A 23,059-nucleotide genomic window follows, 5' to 3' on the forward strand; every position below is an offset into this window, starting at 1 on the left:
GCCTTCCTAATACACAAAATATTAAACCTTCCGCTGACCCATTGTGAAAATCTATGAAATGTTTGGCCACTGGACTCTCCTGTCTACTGTTCCTAATGTCTCCTAGGTGTTCCATTATTCTTAATTTAACTTTTCTGGAGGTTTGTCCCACATACCACTTTTGACACCCACAACCAATGATATATAATGTGAAGATGATGTATAGAAAAAATCCAAGGAATGCAAGGTTTTTCATCATCCCAAAAATTCACAAAGACGTGGTAAACCCACCCGGTCGCCCTATAGTTTCTGGAAGAGGTTCTTTTCTGGAAAATGTGGGACTGTTCCTAGATTCTGTGTTAAAACAACATCTTCACAAAGTGCAGGCACATGTTAAAAACACTAGAGAAGTCTGTATTGAAGTTAAAGATATGGTATGGGAACAGGATTTTTATTGGGCCAGCGTTGACGTCAAGTCCCTATACACAAGCATTAATACAGTTTGGGGTCTGGTGTCCATTGAGAGAATGTTGGGTGAAGGGCCTAGGACTAACTACATAGTGCAATTGTTGGAATTTTGTCTAACCCACAACTGCTTTGAGTTTGAGGGGAAACATTTCCTGCAGAAAGAAGGAACCGCGATGGGGGCACCTTTTGCCCCATCCTATGCTATTCTCTTCATGGCATTCTTTGAAAATTCCGTCATTTATATTAATAATTTCTATAGGGCCAAGGTAGTTAAATATAGACGTTTCATAGACGACTTGTTGTTCCTATGCAAAGGGGATCCCTCGGATTTTGATACATTCATTTCGGAAATTAAAGGAAATCCTTATGGTTTGGACTTCACTCATACGATAGGGGGCAGCAATATCCAGTATCTGGATGTTGAATTTTATGTAGATTCGAACAACAGAATCCAGCATAGACCTTATTATAAAAAAACAGCTGCAGATAATTTTTTGCATGCCTCTAGTATGCATAGTGGGGCATTAATAAATGCATTACCCACAGGGGAGTTCAAACGTATTGGAAACAACATTTCTGATCTAAGCTTGGCGGGATATAACAGGGTTATAATGAAGAAAAGAGAAAAAACAAAGGAATATTCTATCAGGTTGACAGGAATTGCATTATGCATAAATAAAATGGAGTTTCACAAAACAATATAATAAGAGAAAGTATACTCCTTTTGCACATTATGTATATTTTGCACATTTTGTATATCATATATTTCTAATATGCATAAATTTTCATGCCATTTAACATTTTATTGTCTTGCCATTTGGTTCAAGTATAACATTTTGTATTGAAGAGATGTATTGGGTTGGTTGAGTGATGGTTTTTTCAGGTGTAAATGTTTAATTATTTAAATGCACGTTGAGTGTTTTGATTGGCTTTAAAATTTTAAGCTAATGATTTATAAGGTGTGGTGAAACACAAATTTAATGTATTCCTTGAGAAGGCCGAGGTACCAGAGTGCAATAAAGAATATATTTTTTCACCAGTCACCTGCATGTCTGTGGCGTTGACAGTTTTCTATTTACAGTATATTGTTGTCAAGATTTGTTTTACAGATCAGGGACAAAAGGAAGTACTGTATATTTGGTCATAGATCAGGGAAACAGTATAAGGTAGGCAGTTATTCTAGATAAACTGTGAACAGGAACTGAGAACTTGATATCACGTGATAAAAAGGGTTACATAACATTTTTTTTGCCATGGGAAATCAGTGCACTAAAACATCGCGAGATCCGCCCCTAACCGAAGACGCAAAATACATACAATTACAACGTTCTGATAACGTTAGGTATTATACGAAATGGGTTAATAAATATGAATTTGATGGTAAACTAGATAAAACTTCACTAGCTAAACTCCTTAAACAGCTTAAATCTGATGCGGGAGGTCAGGCAAAAAAGCAACGCCAATTAGGCATTCCTCAGGCACACAGGTTGATTGAGGAAGCAAATCGTAGAGAGCAGAAGCTGAAAAATTCAAAAACATTATTTCTAGACAAAGAGGATAATAACTTGGTAATAATGACAGCTCCCCCTCCTCCTCCCTTGCCCCCTCTCTTACCCTTTTCAGGATATGAAGCGAGTGGACAGGCTGGTCCGCCTCCGCGTTATCCTGAAGTTTCAGCAAGACCACAACCATTTGTTAGAGATCCTATTGAAACTAGGTCCCGAACACGTAAAACACATAGGGACACAGAATTATATCAAATAGAGAGAAACCTACAGGATGAGAGTGAGGAAGAAATATGCCCACTTATAGAAGTTCCAAATCCTCAGGGAGGACAGGAAGGGCAGGACCCAGCACTCTTAGTATATAGACCATGGACACCGGAAGATATCCGGAAGGCTACTGAGGGAATTCCCCATCCAAAAGTTAGTTTTACGAAATTTTTAGAAGATTTGCAAGGCATAAGATTGAGTTACCACTTGAATGGGGAAGAAGTAGAAAAAGACAAATTATAGGTCCAGATAGGCACATGATTTGTGGCACCTGGAATCCTCGTAATGCAGAGCTTAAACCCCTCCCACATAGTGACGCAGAGTTAGACAACAGAGTGAAAGGTCTGACAGACCGAATCTCTGAGAAATGGAAACCTAGAGCAGACTGGACTTGCATTAATCAATGCATACAACAGGAAAATGAGACGATAGATGGATATTATGCTAGATTATTAGAATGTTTTAATAATCATAGCGGTATGTCGGTTCCTGAGAACCAAACCAATGATTCCCCGTATGAACAACAATTAAAAAATGCATTTTTGAAAGGTTGCATTGCACCTATTACTAGCTTCATTACAAAGCATATGATAGACCATCGAACAGGGAGGCTACAAGCCTTACTTAAATACGCTAGACATGCTGAAAGACATTTTAATAGTAAAAAGAAAAAGAAGGCGCAAGTCTTCACTGCTGAAGACGGAGCTGAAGTATTTGTACTGCAGTCAGGTAAAAAGGGCAAGAAGAATGCCCAGGGAAACAAACAGTCTGATAAACGATCAGAAGATTTTGAAGAGAGGAAAAAGAGAGGTGAGTGCTTCAAGTACGGGAAAAAGGGACATCTAGCAAGGGATTGTAAGCAAAACAAAAAGGTAATTTCAGAAGATAAGGGAGATGAGGACTAACTATATGATAGTGAAGATACATCATGTGAAAGTCAGAAATCATCAAGAAAAGTTAATAAACAGAAAACAGACGTAAATGTGATAGAAGGAGTTGAGGAAGTGCAAGTAGATATGGAGGATGAAGAAAGTGAAATTTTGGACTTAGCATTATTGAGCTTAGAGCTCTACTTAGCAGATACGAAACTGGAAGTTACACTTTTGGTGGAGGGAAGGGAAGTCAAATTCCTATGCGACTCAGGAGCATCACGGACTTTGATACACCCCCGCCAAGTTACCAGAACATTCTGAATCACCTGATTATATACTAGTAAAAGCCGCAAATGGACAGCTATACAGGGAACCACTTTCCCATGATATAGCAATAACTGACCCTGTTTCAGGTATGACCCAGAGAAGTAAAATTGTTGTTTCTGCAAAGTGTCCAGTAAACCTATTGGGCAGGGACCTTATGCAGATATTTGGCATAGCAGTAGTTCCAACTGTACAAGGTATGGAGGCACAGAGACAAATGGATACCTTTGTAGTGTGATCGGAGGGTGAAACTTTTTACTGGTACAGCCAGGACCTAGTCACGACTGGTCCAGGGGCAGTAACCGAGGAACTGATGAACGTAGCCATCAGTAAAGCCCCCTCCCTCGACACTGATCAACAGCATTTGTTACACTGTACTCTATACTAGTGTACTACACCAGGACCTGATAGAGAATATGAGCAAGAATTATTCAGAAATCGTGCAACTAGACTAGTATTGCGTACTTTGTACTGGGATACTGAGGGGAACAGTGTAGTCAGCTGTTCATTACCTCAAGAATTCCTTGCATTATACAGATCAAATAGATTACCACATGTCAGCTTGACAAAGAATAAACATGTAAAATGGGCAGACATAGGAGAAAAAGTAACAAGATGGGAGAAACAGACTGATTTAGAACTGTCGGAACAAGGGATACAAAAACAGAAACTGAATTGGTTGACACAGACACATCCAGCTGTACACTTGCAATCTAGCGAGGACAGCTGATTAGCATTTTTATTAGAAGAAAAAAAGGCCTTAAGTGAAATCCCAACAACTCTTTGGTCAACAGGCAAGTCAGATGTAGGACTTATTCGAACAGCAGGACCAGTTACAATTACCCCAAAGTCAGCTTTTAGACCACAGAAAAGACAATACCCTTTGAGAAAGGATGCAGAAATAGGAATTAAGCCTATAATAGCAGCATTACTCAAAGAGGGAGTACTGGTAGAATCTCCTGATTCACCATGTAATACACCCCTATTTCCTGTTAAAAAAGCGAATGGGGAATGGTGGATGGTACAAGATTTACAAGCTGTAAATAACGCAGTAATACCTAGAGCATCTACGGTGCCAGACCCACATACTTTGTTAAATGATCTAAAACCACAACAGAAGTATTTCTCTGTGGTAGACATCAGCAATGCTTTCTTCTCGATACCTATACATCCTGATAGTCAATATTGGTTTGCATTTACATTTCAGGGTAAAAGGTATACATATAGTCGACTACCACAGGGATATTGTGAGAGTCCAACAATACTTGCACAAGAAATGGCTAGCAACCTGGCAGGGTTTACCCCACCGGGAGGTAGTCAAATTCTACTTTATGTAGATGACAACTTGCTAGCAGCCCCCACCCAGCAATAATGCAGGGAAGATACTGTGGCGTTATTGAAATTTTTAGCAACACAAGGACACAAAGTAAACAAAAGTAAGTTACAACTTTGGAGAAAACAAGTTAGATACTTAGGATATGTAATATCCAATGAAGGTAGAATACTAGATGAGGAAAGAAAAACAGCAATTTTGCAAGCACCTAAACCAGCAACCAAGAAGGAAATGATGTCTTTCTTGGGTACAACTAATTTCTGCCGGAGCTGGATACCAAATTATGCTTTGGAATCTGCTCTACTGACTGACTTGATATATAAGACACCAGTGGCAGCACAAGATATTTTACAATGGACAACCGAAGCAGAAACGGCTTTCTGCAAGTTGAAGCAGTTGATAGCTTCTTCATTAGTTTTAGGAGTTCCAAATTATCACAAATGTTTTTTTCAGACCATAGATTGCAAACAAGGATATATGACGTCAGTATTGACGCAACAACACGGGGACAAGCAACACCCCATAGCCTACTATTCATCACAGTTAGACCCAGTGGCGTGATCTTTGCCTCACTGTGTACAAGCAGTAGTTGCAGCCGCAATGGCAGTACAGACTTCAGCCTCACATTGAGAGTGCCTCATGCAGTTGCAATAATTTTACTGCAAGAGAATGTGGCATACCTTTCTCCTGCTAGACATCTTTCACGTATGACTATACTGCTGAACCAACCTCATATGATAATTGAACGATGTACGACATTAAATCCATCAACATTACTCCCAACTCCTGCGGATGGCACACCACACAGCTGCCTGCAGGAAATTGAACAGTTAGCTTTACCTAGACAGGATCTCACAGATATGCCCTTGGATAATGCCGAGGTGACATATTACGTGGACAGCTCATGCAGAAGAGGTCCTACAGGGAAGAATCTGGTAGGGTATGCAGTAGTTACAGACACTGAAATTCTAGAAGCTCAATCCTTACCACATAACTTATCTGCACAAGCAGCAGAATTGATAGCTTTGACGAGGGCATGTACTTTAGCAAAAAACAAGTGTGTAAACATATATACTGACAGTCAGTATGCTTTTTCTACAGTACATGCATTTGCACAACAATGGAAAAATAGAGGAATGATAACATCTAGTGGAAAACCTATTAATCATGTGCAATTTATTTTGGAGTTATTAGAATCTATTCAGTTACCTACCAAAGTAGCTATTTGTAAATGTGTAGCTCATACAAAACAACAGGATAAGATTTCGAAAGGCAATGCACAAGCTGATGCAGCTGCAAAGCAAGCAGCCTCAGACACTTTACTTTTAAAAGAGGAATTACAACCCTCTGAGATTTTAGATTTAGACATGTTAAAAACAATGCAGACACTTACTACAAAAGCAGAAAAACAAAAATGGGTAAAACGAGGTGCAATTTTTGAGAATGGACTGTACATTTCCAAAGAAAGAAAACCGATATTGCCGTCTAATTTATTTAGATATGCAGCTTTGTTGAGCCATGGGCAGTGCCATGTCTCAACAGGGGGGATGGTACAGTTAGTAAATCGAATATTCCAAACATATGGATACACAAACTACACAAACAATTTTGTGCAGCTTGTCATACTTGTAACAAGCATCATGCACAAGGGGCATTTAAAATCAAGCAAGGAAGTTTTCCTATACCACCGTATCCATTCCATACTATTTGTATGGATTTCATAGAATTGAATAAATGTGAAGGGAAAAAGTTTTGTTTAGTTATTGTAGACATGTTTTCCAAATGGGTAGAAGCTTTTCCAACCAAAAACCAAGATGCAGCAACAGTGGCGAAAGCCCTGATAAAAGAAGTAATCCTTAGATTTGGCATTCCGGAAAGGATTTATAGTGACAATGGCACACATTTCGTAAACCAGACAATCCACCAACTTGGGAGATTTTTTGGTATCTCCTTAAAGAACCATTGTGCTTACCACCCACAGTCAGCAGGACTGGTGGAAAGGTACAATGGTACCCTCAAAAGTAAGCTTAGGAAGCTAGTTGAGGAGACCCAAAAGAATTGGATACACTGTCTGCCTTTAGCACTGCTGAGTATGAGAACGGTTCCAAATGTAAAGGGTTTGACTCCCTTTGAAATGTTTTTGGGAGAGCATATTATGTGCCTCAGTGGAAAGCTCTCATGCCTGCAGAGCAAGAGGCTGACAGTTCATTAGCTAGTTATATGAGGAAACTGTTAACAAATAAATCTGTTTTGCAGTTTAACTCTTTTTCAGATAAGGAGCAGACCAGACCGGTGGAAGCAGTCTTGGCCCCGGGGATGTACATTTTGGCTGAAAGTGACGAAAAGGAAGAATTGGGCGAGTCCAAAGTGGGAAAGACCGTACCAGGTTCTGTTGGCAGCGCCTAATGCAGTCAGAGTGGCCGAGAGGACGTCTTGGGTTCATTTGACACACTGCAAACCGGTAAAGAACTTTCAACTTGATAAGAACTTTGTGACTGATACACAACCAGACCGATATGGCCAAAAACAAAGCAAATAGAAATCTAGATCAGCCCCAGAGATGTTGTATAATCATTTTGTTGAGTATACATTTATTGACTGTAATTGTGACAATTTTCCTCTTGTTGTGGTTTATCCTACATACATCCACACGAGTGAAAGTGGGAAGGCGTGATGAAACGTCTATAGACTGGCATCCAAATTTTAACACATACCTAGCCATGAAACGTGTATATGCAGAGACTATGAACATTTCAAATTGTTGGGTTTGTACAGCTATACCAACAGCATATGGAGGACTGATCATGTCCGCTGTCTCTTTGGGGATAAATGAGACTTGGGAGAATTTACTTTTCGATACAGGAACTGTGAGATCACAGGACAAAATAGCTTTATTTTTACCTGTCACACAAAAAGGAATTGTATGTTTTTATAAAAAATTATACCCTCCAGGTGGGCTGGAGCAATTGTAATATAACCATATCTTACCGATGTTACATTAAGAATAGCAATGGCAATACTTTTTGCAATACTAATTATGACTCATATTTGAACTCATTGAAAACAACCATGAATGACATTCACAAGAATCCAATTTTGTTTAAACAATTGTCAGTTATAGATCAGAAAATGTTTCATGCAGGGCTGATGCGTATTAGTACTAAAGTAGAAAACTGTTATTTTATTTGTGGGAAAAAGGCGTATAAATGGTTACCTGAGAACTGGTCCGGCAGTTGTTTTTTGGGTTACTTGGTTCCGGCAATAAGACATGCTGCAGAATTACCTTTGGGTAAGATACGAAACGTGAGAAAAGCAGCCCGAAAACCCGAAGGTCCAGTTGAAAAACCTGTAAATCCAGTTGGAAAGATCGAAGCTGGCTGGAAAGACCACAATTCAGTAAAAGCAAAAGCAAATTGATTCATATGGACTTGAGTGACAGTGTTATATCCTGGGCAGGAATAGTCCCGGCCTATGGAGCAGTCAAATTGATCTGGGAGCTGAGGAAGTTGTCGAAACTTCTCGAAGTAATGAGTAATGCAACTTTTTCCGCCCTAGAACTGGTGACTGATGAACTGAATGCAATGAGAACTGTTGTGCTACAAAATCGGATGGCTCTTGACTTCACCCTAGCGGCGAGAGGTGGTACGTGCGCGCTTATCAAAGAAGAATGCTGTGCGTACATACCAGATAATACGCATGAAATTAATAATCACCTAGAGGTAATTCAGCAAGTATCAGCCATGACTGAACCAGGCCCAAACCCACTGACGGACTTTTTCCAGAATCTATTTGGGGGTGGGGTTCCATCCTAATGAATATTCTGATTGCCATTTGTGTGGGTATACTCCTAATAGGAGCGTGTTTGCTGTGGAATTCCCTGCATGAAGAGATTAATCAAAGATTTTATTGATGTATCTGTTACTGAAACTTTGTACCAAGATATTGAAATTGAAAAATTGATCTCAGATGACATTTTTTCTGAGGTATAGATTGAATGACTCACCTAGCTGAAAAGCCTAAGTGGAAAAGGTTAGGAGATGAAATGACACTATGCATACTTCAAAATAGAATAAAAAGTATTAATAGGGGGGAAAATGTCAGAAAAATGTGTATTTGCATATATGAGAAATGCTAGTTTAAAAGCAAAGTAGTATACAATGCATTTTATTCTATTAATCATATAATAGTAAGGATTAATGCATGTGTAAATGTAAGTAGTTTTGAAACTGCAGTGTGGCTTGAAGCAAAGCTGACCTTAGACCCTGGCAGATGCTAGCTTAGCAAGTTTTAATGTTTATGCTTTTCACAAGTGATTATCTGCTGTGTCAGGAAATTAAATGTGTGAAATAATGAAATCTTCTGCTCTTTCCTGTTGGAATGATTTGACCTTGTACATGTGTTATTGAGATAAGCACACAGCTGGTAGGAAAGTGTAACAGAGAACAAAGAAGATTATTAAAAGACTGAATCTGCTATTGTATTCGAACTGATATGAAACCTTGAAGAAGTAACTTTACAGAAAGACATTATGTCTGACCAGCTGGATAGCAAGGCCGTATTGTATCTAGAGGAAAAGTTTTTTTAAATATACAGCATCAACAGCTTTATGAATAGAAGACTGTAAGCTAAAGTGATGTAAATGCCCTGTGACATATCACGTCAGTAAGGTGGGCATAGCTTGAATGTTAAACCTATATAAAATTGTGTGCTTCCTGTTTCATGTCAGACAAAATTCTGCACTTGTACGTTTTTTGCCTCCTGGTGTACACTAGTAAACTTTTTAACCTGAACCGCCTGTGTATTGAAATCTTATTTTATTTAACACTTTGACCATTTGGAATAAAGGTTTATCTATATTTTATCCACGTGTGGTATTAGTGTGCAAGTGAATTGTCATGTTGTTCCAGTTGTGTTCTTGAACTTGGTTTTCAAGTTTATTACTTTGTTACAAATTTCTGTGTAGTGCCAGCTATACCAGAGGAGTAGGGCAGAGGATGTGCAACATATGCTAGCATAGCTAGTTGGAGTTTTATAAAGAATTATATGTCATTTGTATATCAAACTGATTTGTACAGGTGCTTGTGTTGAAAATGTATTTATAAAGCTGCTTGTGTTAAAAATGTGCCAACAGTGGGTCCTGCTAGACAGAAAAGAAATACACCCATATGTCAGATGGTATTGTAACTGTTGAAATGAATATACTGTAACAGAGGATCCTGGAAGAGAAGAGGTTAATCTCAGTCCAGCTAACTTTGAAAAATAGCCTGATATTAAATTACCCGGTTTAGGCCATAAAGATTGTATCTTACAGTTCTGACTGCAGTCACACACAAAATGTCTGTGAAAACCCTGACTAGGAATCTTACTGTATTGTCCTTCTGGGTGAACTAATTGCTACTCTGGAAGGGTGGAAGTTTTGAAATGGTTTTACAACTTCCATATGCTATAGCACATCTTAGCAAATTTCCATGCGTGAGTGTATGGCAACACATACTTGCTAGATTCTGGTTCAGTTTCTAGTAAAGGGGGTAGTGTGTGAACCAGAGTCAGATGACCAGATGTATATGATGTCATTCTGTAACCCAGCACTGAAATTATGTTTTAATATTAGATGAGACAGAAGTCTCAGGGCAGTATGTTTTTGAAATCTGACAAAGAAGTATCACTCACCCACTTCTCAGAAAGATAGACATGATAAAAGCAATGTGTAGTATTATAATGGATCGGGATTTTTCGTGCACTATCCCAAATAAACTAAAAATATCAGCACAGGCAGAAGAAGATACACAGATAAATATAAAGTACAAAATAAGCAATTTATTTATGACCCAAAAAAGTTGTATAGAGAATTGGGAAACAAGGTAAAAGGCATTGAAAGACCACCAAGAAAAGAAAAATAGATACATTTTGGACAAATATTTATGAAGATCCTGTGGAACATAAATATGCTAAATGGAAAGTAGAAGTCAAAGAAAGAAACACAAATAGTTTAAATGCACAGGATATGAAATGGGATGAAGTAATGGCCAGAGAGACTGAAAAAAAGTTAAGAAAAGCCTCTAATTGCAAAACCCCAGGCCCAGATGCAGCACTTTCTGGCTAAAAGTATTAACATCTCTGCACAAAGATATTGCCAGTAAGAAATATGTATACGTGCATCCCGAACTTACACCAGCCTGGCTAACAGCAGGAAGAACAATGCTCTTACTTAAGGGCAAACCTGCAAGCTACTCTAAATACTACAGACCAATAACTTGCCTTCCGATGATGTATAAACTATATACTGGAATTGATGCTGACAGAATTTATAGTCATTTAGAAGAAAAAGTCAATTATGGCAATAGAACAAAAGGATAATAAGAGAAAATCATATGGAACAAAGGATAATTTGTTTTCAAATAAAAGTCATAGTGGAGAACTGTAAAAAGTGGAAGAATCTACATATGGCATGAATAGACTACAAAAAAGCATTTGACATTATCCCACATTCATGGATAAAAGACTGCTTAAAAATGTATAAGATACACCCTACACTGATAAACTACATCACAGCGGCCATAAAACAGTGGCAAACCAATTTGCAATTAAGCCATGATAAAGGACAAATTATTATTCCGGGGATAAAAATTCAAAGGGAGGACACTCCACCACTTTGCAATTAAGCCATGATAAAGGACCAATTATTATTCAGGGGATAAAAATTCAAAGGGGGAACATTCCAAGGTGACTCTCTGTCACTACTGCTCTTTTGCTGTCTGCTTAACAGATTAGGTCATGGCTATAATTTGGCTCCCAGAAAGCACCAAAGTGTAAAGACTTCTCACCTTCTCTTTGTAGAGGACTTAAAACTGTATAGCTCATCCGATGAGGAACCTGAAGCACAACCGCAAGAAGTCAAATCTTTTTCAGATGATGTAAGAATGTCACTTGGTCTTAATAAATGTTCAAAAACAACCTTTAAAGCAGGAAAGTTGCACCACCAAGAAAACATCAGTTTTGTGACAATAATGTGATATAAAAGAACTTGAACAAGATGGAGAGTATAAATATTTGGGAGTTGATGAAGGATCATCAATAAAACATGAACAAATGCAAATAAAACTCAGTAAGGAATATTTTAGAAGACTTAAATTAATTCTGAAAAACAGCATTGACATCTAGGAACAAAGTTCAAGCTATAAACCAATTTGCACTTCCTGTCTTAACTTACAATTTTGGAGTGATTGACTGGCCCCAAAAGGTGTGATTAGACAGGAAAACAAGAAGGATGCTTCATGCTCATCAAATGATTTATAAAAATCAGTGCATACCAAGATTATTTATTCCCCGTTCCGAAGGAGTTATAGGCCTCCATGAAATTTATTACGTGTACAGATCTGCAATTGTGGGACTGCAAACATATCTGCTGACCTCACAGGACCCAAACATAGTGAAGGTTTTGAAACCTGAGGAGACTAAATCTAAGATGACTTCCCTGCTTAGTCTAGCAGAAGCATATCGGCATCAAGCAGGAATGGAAATCAAACCAGCAGCAGATAAAAATCAGGCAGCAACTGAATGTGCCAAACAACAAAAGAAAGAATATAAGGTGAAGGATCAGATGAGAAGGCAAGAAATGTGGAAAATGTATAAATGTAGTTGCAAGTACAGAAAACTCCTAGAACAACCTCATGTTGATCAGGGTCAAATGGTTAAGGAGAGGCGAATTCAAACCAAAAGAGGAAAGGTTAATATTGGCAGACCAAGACAGTGGACTATGTACACATTGGTTGACAAAGTCCATTGAACATGTGGGAGAAACAAACAAATGCAGGTTTTGTAAAACAGAACTGGAAACAATTGCATACCTTGTTGCTGGTTGTGACATACTAATGGTAGAAGGACTGTATATTGAAAGTCATAGTAATGTGGCAACACTGTTACACCGAGGATTGTGCAAACATTATAATAATGACGTAGCAGAAAAACACTGGAAGCATGAGCCACAAATCATCATAGATAATGAAGTCTACATCACATGGGATCACCCATTACCAACAGTTCAAAAGACAGATGCCAGAAAACCAGATATAGCAGTCCATGAAAACAAGACAAAAGTAGCACTGATCACTGAAATCACTACACCCAATGACTACTGCGTCTTGCATACAGAGAGACAAAGTCATAAAATATCAGGATTTGCAGGCATAAATGAGAGCAATGTGGAAGAAAGATACCCAGACAGTTCCAGTAGTAGAAGGAGCAGCAGATCTTATAAAAAAGAATCTACAATCATATTTAGATATGTTACTGATACATGTAACTCCATATGAATTGCAGGAGGAGTCATTACTGGGCACACTGTGGGTGTTGCAAAGAGTACTTCTAGCTAACATCAAAGATTGAAACAATACTATTTAATTAACTTTAATCATACTTTGACTTGGGAATGGGGTCCATTCCCATCATGGTATTAGAAACCCAAAAGGTTTGGAGAAATTAAAAATAAAAAAACACAAAGAAGTAATCTTACTGCTGAATGGAACTCCTTCCAAAAACCAAAGTCCAAATGCAAACAAAAAGAAGGAGTACCAAACCACAAACGGAACCAGAAGAATTGCAGGCAGCAAAATAAGGTAAAACACGTAGTTTATTCCAACCAACAGAGTAAGCGCTTTCGCGTAGGAAATCCCACGCTTCTTCAGACGATTAAACATTAAAAATTACATCATTGTTATATACTCTCCAAACAAAGTAAGGCGGGAAAATTAACTGATCAATTAATCAATTAACAAACCAAAAGGCTTGTAATTAAACATACAACCAATCTACCTCATCTCTATCGTTCTTTTGTATAGAGAACGCACACAAATAAATTCATCATTCAATAATAGTGATAATAGCAAGGATGATATATATAAAATCAAACATAGATATAAATACATCCCTGTTCGCATATAAAACCAAAATTACAATTATATGCAGTTCATACACTATCTAACCATCATCCCATAAAAACTACCTACATAGGGATGCATACACCCACAGAGTAAAATAGAACACAAATAATGTTTCATTAAATATCTGGTCATCATACTGTGAAAACTGCTTATGCGAAAATGTGTAAAAATATAAAAATACATACACAGTGTAAATGTAAATATATGCAATACTCCAACATTGTAACTAAATAAAACAATACATTAGTTTTAGCCCATTTTTATGATGTATGATGACCAGATATTTAATGAAACATTATTTGTGTTTTATCTTACTCTGTGGGTGTATGCATCCCTATGTAGGTAGTTTTTATGGGATGATGGTTAGATAGTGTATGAACTGCATATAATTGTAATTTTGGTTTTATATGCGAACAGGGATGTATTTATATCTATGTTTGATTTTATATATATCATCCTTGCTACTATCACTATTATTGAATGATGACTTTGTGTGCATTCTCTATACAAAAGAACGATAGAGATGAGGTAGATTGGTTGTATGTTTAATTACAAGCCTTTTGGTTTGTCAATTGATTAATTGATCAGCTAATTTTCCCGCCTTACTTTGTTTGGAGAGTATATAACAATGATGTAATTTTTAATGTTTAATTGTCTGAAGAAGCGTGGTATTTCCTACGCGAAAGCGCTTACTCTGTTGGTTGGAATAAACTACGTGTTTTACCTTATTTTGCTGCCTGCAATTCTTCTGGTTCCGTTTGTGGTTTGGTACTCCTTCTTTTTGTTTGCATTTAGAAATTAAAAATAGAAAGTCTTAATTTAATATTCCAAAATACTGTACAGAAAAAGAAACCACATAGGTATATAGATCACTCTGAATACACCCAAAAGGGCAGACTATTTAAGTAAATATGTATGTTATATATACAGTGTTATTGGGTATTAGTACTGAACAGGATATCAAAATACAGTACAACCATGTCATGGCTGGCCACTCGTTGACTAATATTGATGTGATAGTCCGACCCCATGTAAAAATGAGAAAAGGGATTGGTGACAACAGTGACAATCTTCTACGCAGTACCCCATCAGCACTATAAGTGTAACATACTCAGTTATTTCTTTAACTGACACCGCTGGACTCATTTAGATTCCTCTGTGTGCCATGTGATCTGGTTCTCTGTGCAGTACTGTGCAATATCAGAATAAGGAAACTTTCTGAATTCAAAGCCATCTGTATTAAATGCTTTGTCTATGAAGCACAGCCTTGGGAAGTCCTGTGCAGTAAACTGCTTCTGGACTAAAGAGAGGAGTCTGATCTAAGATATAAAAATTTGAGAATGGCCACTTGATAATTGAATGATATATTACTAGATGATGAAGAAGTAATAAGCTTAATAACAAGGCAATAAGAACATTTCAGACAGGATATGTCAAAAGAACAAATCCATCTTTATAAGATGGGCTACACTGAAAGCCACTAAATAAGGAGATATGATTAATCCATCCTCAAAAAGAATACAAATCAGAAAAAGGAGACTAATGACTTGAACTGAAATCATTAAGCTAAAAATATTCTGACAACCACAAGATGACAGTTATGCAAACTGAGACCAAACTTATTCTAAACTCAAGGCGAGCATTCTTAAAATCAGCGAGCTAAAAAAATTTTGCAGCAACTGCAGACAGATGAGACCTACATTAACATGCAAGCTATTTTAGGTAATTTCAATTAAATATACAAGAATTACATACTCAATGGTAAACTAGGAAATTTTACGGCATATAAAGATTTTGAATGTTTAAAATTGTTTAAGCAGCCCTACACTACACAAACTCAATAAAGGAAAGATGGCTTACATAAAAAAAAATAATAAATAAATAAAAATTATAACACTGGAGGTAGTTCTGATCTCCACTGATAAACTCAAAGCAGGCATGGCTCTCATCTGAGAAGGTATCAAGGCATACTTCTGTAAGGCATTTACATAAAGTAGAAATCCAATATTAGTTAATTTTTTTTTTGCTCTCTGCAATTGATCACAGACTGCTCCTAGGTCTTCTTCCCATCCACTGTACTGAACCTCCTTGTGGCATATGAACTGCCTTTGATTCAAATTCAGGGCTGCTGAGGAGATTGAGGTTGTGGTAGAGCTAAACTACTGCCAGGGGAGTTCTTTTCTTCTTAGGCTAGCCCCTTTGTACACTCGTGCTGCCCAAGGGGATGACGTAATGGATTCACATCCTATTGTCCACTCCTCTTTTTATGACTTAGCCTAAAGCCAAACCTTTCTTGTAGACAGGCCTTTCCGTATGTTCCTGGCCTCCACCAGGACCAGCAGTGGAAGTATGTCCAAATGCATTCCCATCTTCTCCACCTCACCATCATTAGCTAAAATGCTAATTAAATTCGGGTAACCAGGACCATAGTCAGGGTTTTTCCTCGCTACATCACCAACAAGGCATATTAGTTAAGAGTTTACAGTCACATCTCATCATCTTCTTTCAGCTGTTCCTGTTAGGGGTCGCCACAGCGGATCATCTGTTTCCATTTCTTCCTGTCCTCTGCATCTTGCTTTGTCACACCAACCACCTGCATGTCCTCTCTCACCACATCCATAAACCTCATCTTAGGCCTTCTTCTTTTCCTGTTACCTGGTAGCTTCATCCTTAGCATCTTTTCCCAATATACTCAGCATCCCTCCTCAGCACATGTCCAAACCAACATAATCTTGCCTCTCTGGCTTTGCCTCCAAACCTTCCAACCTGGGCTGCCCTCTAACATACTTATTCCTAATCATGTCCACCCTCGTCACACCCAGTGCAAATCTTAAAATCTTTAACTCTGCCACATCCAGCTGTAACGCCTGCCTTTTTGTCAACGCCACTGTTTCTAACCCATATAACATAGCTGGTCTCGCTACCCTTTAGCAGACCTTCCCTTTCACTCTTACTGGTACTCGTCTGTCACAAATCACTCCTGACACTCTTCTCCACCCACTCCATCCTGCCTGTACTCTCTTCTTCACCTCTCTTCCACACTCACCATTACTCTGAACTACTGATCCCAAGTATTTAAAGTCATCCACCTTCGCCACCTCTACTCCTTGCATCCTCATGATTCCTCTATCCTCCCTCTCATTCACACACATATATTCTGTCTTAGTCCTGCTGACCTTCATTTCTCTTCTCTCTAGAGCATATCTCCATCTTTCCAGGGTCTCCTCCATCTGTTCCCTACTCTCACTACAGATCACAATGTCATCTGCAAACATCATAGTCCACGGGGACTCCTGTCTGATCTCATCTGTGAACCTGTCCATCACCATTGCAAATAAGAAAGGGCTCAGAGCTGATCCTTGTTGTAATCCCACCTCCACCTTAAACACATCCGTCATTCCCACCGCAGAGCTCACCGCTGTCCCACTACCCTCGTACATATCCTGTACCACTCTTACATACTTCTCTGACACTCCCGACTTCCTCATACAATACCACAACTCCTCTCTAGACACCCTGTCATATGCTTTCTCTAAGTCTACAAAAACACAATGCAACTCCTTCTGACCTTCTCTGTACTTCTCCATCAACACTCTCAGAGCAAACATCGCATCTGTAGTGCTCTTATGAAACCATACTGCTGATCACTAATCATCACTTCCCTTAACCTAGCTTCCACTACTCTTTCCCATAACTTCATGCTATGACTGATCAATTTAATCCCTCTGTAGTTACTACAGCTCTGCACACCACATCTAAGACTATGAAATAATACTCAATTATATCTACAATTATACAAATATATCTACACTAAGCCATTATTTTCATACTTGAAACCTGGACAGACCCTGCCTTAATTCAAATCATCAGACCTATCTCTCTCATAAATGTGGAATAAATTACATTATGAACAACTGTAGCAAACACATTCAAAGCTCATGCAGTAGACTTGATCTTTAACTTCAAATCTGGTGTCATTGCTAACAGACAAATACTTGACAATAACATCACCCCAGAGACCCTGCCAAACTATACTCAAAACTATGGCAGAGACAGTCTTCAGGCTCGCTGCACCGAAAGCATCTGACAGGTTTCATATTCTCTTAATAACGATGTAGCTAGAAGAATACAACTTTCCAAGTACAGCTACACAAACAAACAATCTCACATCTGTATAAAGCAGTGTTAACTAGATGAAAAGTCAAATGTTTTCTTCTCACGCTCCATGCAAATATTAATGAGCACCCTTATCTCCTTAACTATTCAACCAATTACTGTATTATGGCAAACAAAAACTACTCCAATATTAAGTGTATCAAACTTAATGGAATTCAGACAAATATTGCAGCGCTCACTGATGATATCTGGTTATAACTGAAAATCCCATTTATTTCATCCCCTCCTCTGTTGGAAATGATTATGGACAATGGTGAGGTATCAGATTATAAACTTAACCTGGAAAAAGCTAAACTGTAGCCACTGGAAAATAATTTCCTATTCCTTATCCTTACAAATATCTGCAATCATAGGTAGGTACTAGGCTACTGGCCCTAGAGCCTATACAAGCCTAGCCAAAAAGGTACCCTGGCTTTCGCCACCCAAGAAAATAATTTTCCTGTGCCCCCGTCAAGCAGAACCACAGAAGTGATCCCTGGGGTGAATTTCCTATTACCCATCCAATGCAATACCTTTCTCAAGCCGAAAATATCTAAGTATTGCATACTGACCAAGACCCAAAATATTCACCTATGCATGCGGTAGAACAAATCAAAAGACTGATATGCTGGGTAAATTTCCATTTTATTCCACTGGCCTGGATCCTGACTGACAAGAGAAATATATTCCCCTCCAATTCTTCTTCCTCATAAACAACACAGTCACAAAAGTTCTGAATGTCTTATTAAAAAAAAATCAATAAAGCAGTGCTGCATTTTTTCTGGGACTACAAGTCACTGGCAAGAGCCAAATAACTGTCATATACCAAGATTAATGACAACCTAAAACTTCAGGATTTCAAATGACTACACTGTCAGCAGGATTTCAAATGACTACACTGCCAGCAGACTGCTAAAGCTCACAGAACTATGACAAGACATTAAATATCCAAAGAGATAAATACCCACTTTGATACCCCTCTTACAGAAGCAGGTGCAATGATTAAGGAAGCATGCCACATTAAACTCCATTCCTGGTCAGCCAGATGACTTGTGCACAAAAACTGCCACTCCCATTAACAATTCTGAGAACACAATCAAAATGTTGTTAGAAATGCAGCAACACTGAGAATCCATGTGGTGGCAGCCAATCTACAGCAATACGACTAGCGTCAGTCTAAGCTTTAAATAGTCAAGGACGTTTTACAGGAATGTGGTTTAACAGCCTTGGCTGTGGTCCTTATGTGGGATCTACAAAGTGGATGGGGACACTGAATCTACATAAGGTAGCCATTTCTGAATACTTAACTGTAGAACCTTTTCAAATAAAAGAACCTAACCTACCCAATGAATCTTTCAGGAAGTCTATTACCCAAAAAGGCCATACCTATAATTTACAATGAAATAATGATGGCCTGTTTGCCAAGGTCAAAGGAGAAAGAGAATGAGTTTTCCCATAGATACCTCAGTCTTCATTTGAGAATTGCGTGACCAATCAAGTCACTTAACCAGACAGTGCTCTGGGGCACTTAGGAAATTGGGCTAGGCACTTGAGTTTTTTCCTCGACATGAACCTATGACTCTACCTGATTCTCCCTGCAAATACCAAAAGTCAGTGAAAGACTTCTACAGGAGAAAAATGTTAATACAGACTGGGGGCACTTCTGGAGTAATTCATGCAACTATATTGGGTCTTCCACGTTCAAATACACTCACTGTATAATTAACCAAACTTACCACTATCTACCAGATAACATCTGCATTTTTTGGCCCGCCAGTCTTCCCTTACATGTTTCACATGCAAGTCCTGTGTTATTACTTATATCAAACTCTTGCATGAGATTGCCGAAAGGTGTTTAGCAGTTGGCCCCAAAGGACTAAATCTTGAAATGCTAATGATCTGTGCATTCCACTTTCATTTTATCTCCTATGTAACTTTCAGCAAGTTACTTACCCAGATAGTGCTCCCAGGTTGACCCTGAAAAAGGGTAGTTGTATCCAGTGATCTTACCTGGTCAACAAACAGGTAAAATGTGAAGAAAGGTAATCTGTGATAAACTGCTGTACTTCAAGGGATTATATTGCCTGTCACTGCTGCAAAATGCATAGTCTCAACCAACCTTTGGGTAAAAAAAAAAATCAAAGCAGTGTTGACTCTGGAAATGGGGCAGAAAGAGGAACGCTTTCTTATTTTTGTTTATACATTAGATAAAGTTGGCATGCCATCAATAAGGAATATGTATACAGAGTTAAATTGTTTAAAGCGGGCAGTTTTAAGAACTCTTATGACAGGTCTACCTTGACGATGAAAATCAACAACTCTAGGAAGAACAAAGCATAATCGGACAGCAACAATTATGCTTATGTTATCAACCAGAACAAATGAGAGGCAGCAAACCCCGTCTTGGCAGAATTCAGTTTATAGATCCCATTAATTCCAAGTAATACTTAAATCACTTATTGCTACGCTTAATGCTTGTGTATGTTTATTTACTGTTCTACACGCTACTCTGAAAAAAAATCATACATTTTATTTGATAAAAAGGAGAAAAAAGAAAAGGAAAAACAGGAAGTGTTGGAAGTATCTGTCATATGAGGTGACTGCACAACCACTGTTTGACAGGTTGTTCCTGAACTCCAAGTCACCTCCCGCTGTACACTAGACACATTACTAGTCCAGAAATACTCACACCGGCAAAGGTCCCCTTCTCCTACAGTAGGTTTGACAATAAGTGTCCCGAAATTGTACGTAACCCGTGTCACACTCTCAGCAACTGCGAACAGACATTATACACGGCAGCACTTATTTAGCTGCTAGGGCGCCATAACCGTTTTGAGAAACCCTGAACTTTTCCGGAATAACTGGGTGAAGGAGAAAATGAAACAGTTCCATGCTACAGAAGGCGTGCCGAACAGCCATGCGCGGGAAAAGTCAGTGGGCGAGGCGACATTCGGTCAGTGTAAATATAACAGCGCAGGGTAAGGGAAAACCTGGATGACGTTGCACAGACTGTTGTTGTAGCGTCAGGTTTTTATTATGTAACTCATGAAACGAATTTAAATATGCGGAAGAGCAAACTGACGAACCAGCTACAAATGAGTTTATACAGCAACTATTAAAGACATCCACACGACTCAACTTCCTGGAGTTAGACAATGTCTCTGAGACGTCGCGTGAATACGTAAAGTCCGGCGTTCTCTCACCGTTATCACTTGAAACTGTTATTGCAAACTAAACATCCTTTCGTTATTGCTGAGCTTCTTGGCTATCCCTGCATTAAATTAGACAAATCGTACAAAGTGAATGCGTTGCATGCTTTTCAAGTGTGGAACAGTGAGGAGCATGGATTTGTAAGACTCAAAAAGAGGGGCATTCCTCATAATGAAGTTACTTGAGAAGTATGAGTAGCAATAACTGGTTTTCTACCTATTATTTTTAGATTTACCCCTGTTTATTGAGCAGAGAAATTGACTGCTGTGGTTGAAATGATATGCACTAGCGCCCATAAGTTACTCAATTTTCTTAATGCTGTGAGAGTTACACAAAAACACTGGTACTGTCCAGTGTTTTTCCATTATCGCCGAACAAACCAACAGTTTTTTTTTTTAGTTATTTTTAGTACTAAACTAATTGCCCTTGCAAGCCATTTAAGCCTAGCCAGCTATCTCTTGTGAGACTCAAACCCTGCACCTTGTGTTTGTAAGGCAAACACCGTAGCCATTAAGCCACGCTCCTAATGAGGTTAATAAACGGCTTCTGAATATTAATCAATTTAACATCTTGCTTGTTTAGAAATGGAATGGTCAATGCAGTGTAATAATATGCATTAATGCATTTAGATTATGTATGAAGCCATGCAGGACACCAATAACTACTATTAGGATCAAAGTTTATAGCTCTTAATAGTTTGGAAAAAAATTCTAATAAAATAATATAAATGTAAATTCATATCCCCCCTGATTCTTTGACAAATAAGTTTTTGATAGGAGATCTTTACCAGTTTAGAAAACCAATTTCATTTAATCAATATAGATTTGATTTATTTAAGTAATTTTCTAGGTAAACTATGTATTGCAGACTTATAATAAAATTATAGCATAGGAAAGTATCCATTTTAACTACCACAACCTAAGATAAGAATGAAAAAGGTATACAGTTCCATCTTTTATATCAGATAGAGCAGATGACCAACATTTAAGGATATTGTTTTGATAGTTAAGGTTATAGTTTAGATGAAAATTTAAAACCAGACATTTGAGAGACTGATTGATGTTTATCACCAGTTTTTTAGTTATGTATATATGATAGAAAAATAACAGATTTTTGTAAGTTTAGTTTAGCTAGGTTAAGAAGGGAGGTGATGATTAGTGATCAGTAGTATGGTTTCATGCCAGGAAAGAGCACTACAGATGCAATGTTTGCTCTGAGAGTGTTGATGGAGAAGTACAGAGAAGGTCAGAAGGAGTTGCATTGTGTCTTTGTGGATTTAGGGAAAGCATATGACAGGGTGCCTAGAGAGGAGTTGTGGTATTGTATGAGGAAGTCGGGAGTGTCAGATAAGTATGTAAGAGTGGTACAGGATATGTACGAGGGTAGTGTGACAGTGGTGAGGTCTGCGGTGGGAGTGATGGATGCGTTTAAGGTGGAGGTGAGATTACATCAAGGATCAGCTCTGAGCCCTTTCTTATTTGCAATGGTGATGGACAGGTTGACAGACGAGATCAGACAGGAGTCCCCGTGGACTATGATGTTTGCAGATGACATTGTGATCTGTAGTGAGAGTAGGGAACAGGTGGAGGAGACCCTGGAGAGGTGGAGCTATGCTCTAAAGAGAAGAGGAATGAAGGTTAGCAGGACTAAGACAGAATATATGTGTGTGAATGAAAGGGAGGACAGAGGAATGGTGAGGATACAGGGAGTAGAGGTGCAAAGGTGAATGAGTTTAAGTACTTGGGATCAACAGTTCAGAGTAATGGTGAGTGTGGAAGAGAGGTGAAGAAGAGAGTACAGGCAGGATGGAGTGGGTGGAGAAGAGTGTCAGGAGTGATTTGTGACAGATGAGTACCGGTAAAAGTGAAAGGGAAGGTCTACAAGAGGGTAGTGAGACCAGCTATGTTATACGGGTTGGAGACAGTGGCATTGACAAAAAGGCAGGAGTCAGAGCTTGATGTGGCAGAGTTGAAGATGTTAAGATTTGCACTGGGTGTGACGAGGATG

The 23,059-nt window shown here is 38.5% G+C and overlaps 1 protein-coding gene across 2 annotated transcripts in view; it reads right to left on the reverse strand.

Annotated features, from left to right (window-relative positions):
• Window positions 1–20,985, reverse strand: part of LOC122790867 (receptor-interacting serine/threonine-protein kinase 3-like) — a 652,441-nt gene extending 631,456 nt beyond the window's left edge. Inside the window, exon 1 of one of the 2 annotated variants that reach the window (XM_044058527.1) lies at window positions 20,534–20,985. The gene's annotated coding sequence lies outside the window, so the exon portion shown is untranslated. Of the gene's footprint in view, window positions 1–20,531 lie in introns of both variants that reach the window. The other variant, XM_044058528.1, reaches the window with a different exon arrangement.
• Between the last annotated feature and the right edge of the window lie 2,074 nt (window positions 20,986–23,059).

This window comes from Protopterus annectens, chromosome 16.part0 (genome assembly GCF_019279795.1).
Source record: "Protopterus annectens isolate FY-2018-M chromosome 16.part0, PAN1.0, whole genome shotgun sequence".
Taxonomy (NCBI): domain Eukaryota; kingdom Metazoa; phylum Chordata; order Ceratodontiformes; family Protopteridae; genus Protopterus; species Protopterus annectens.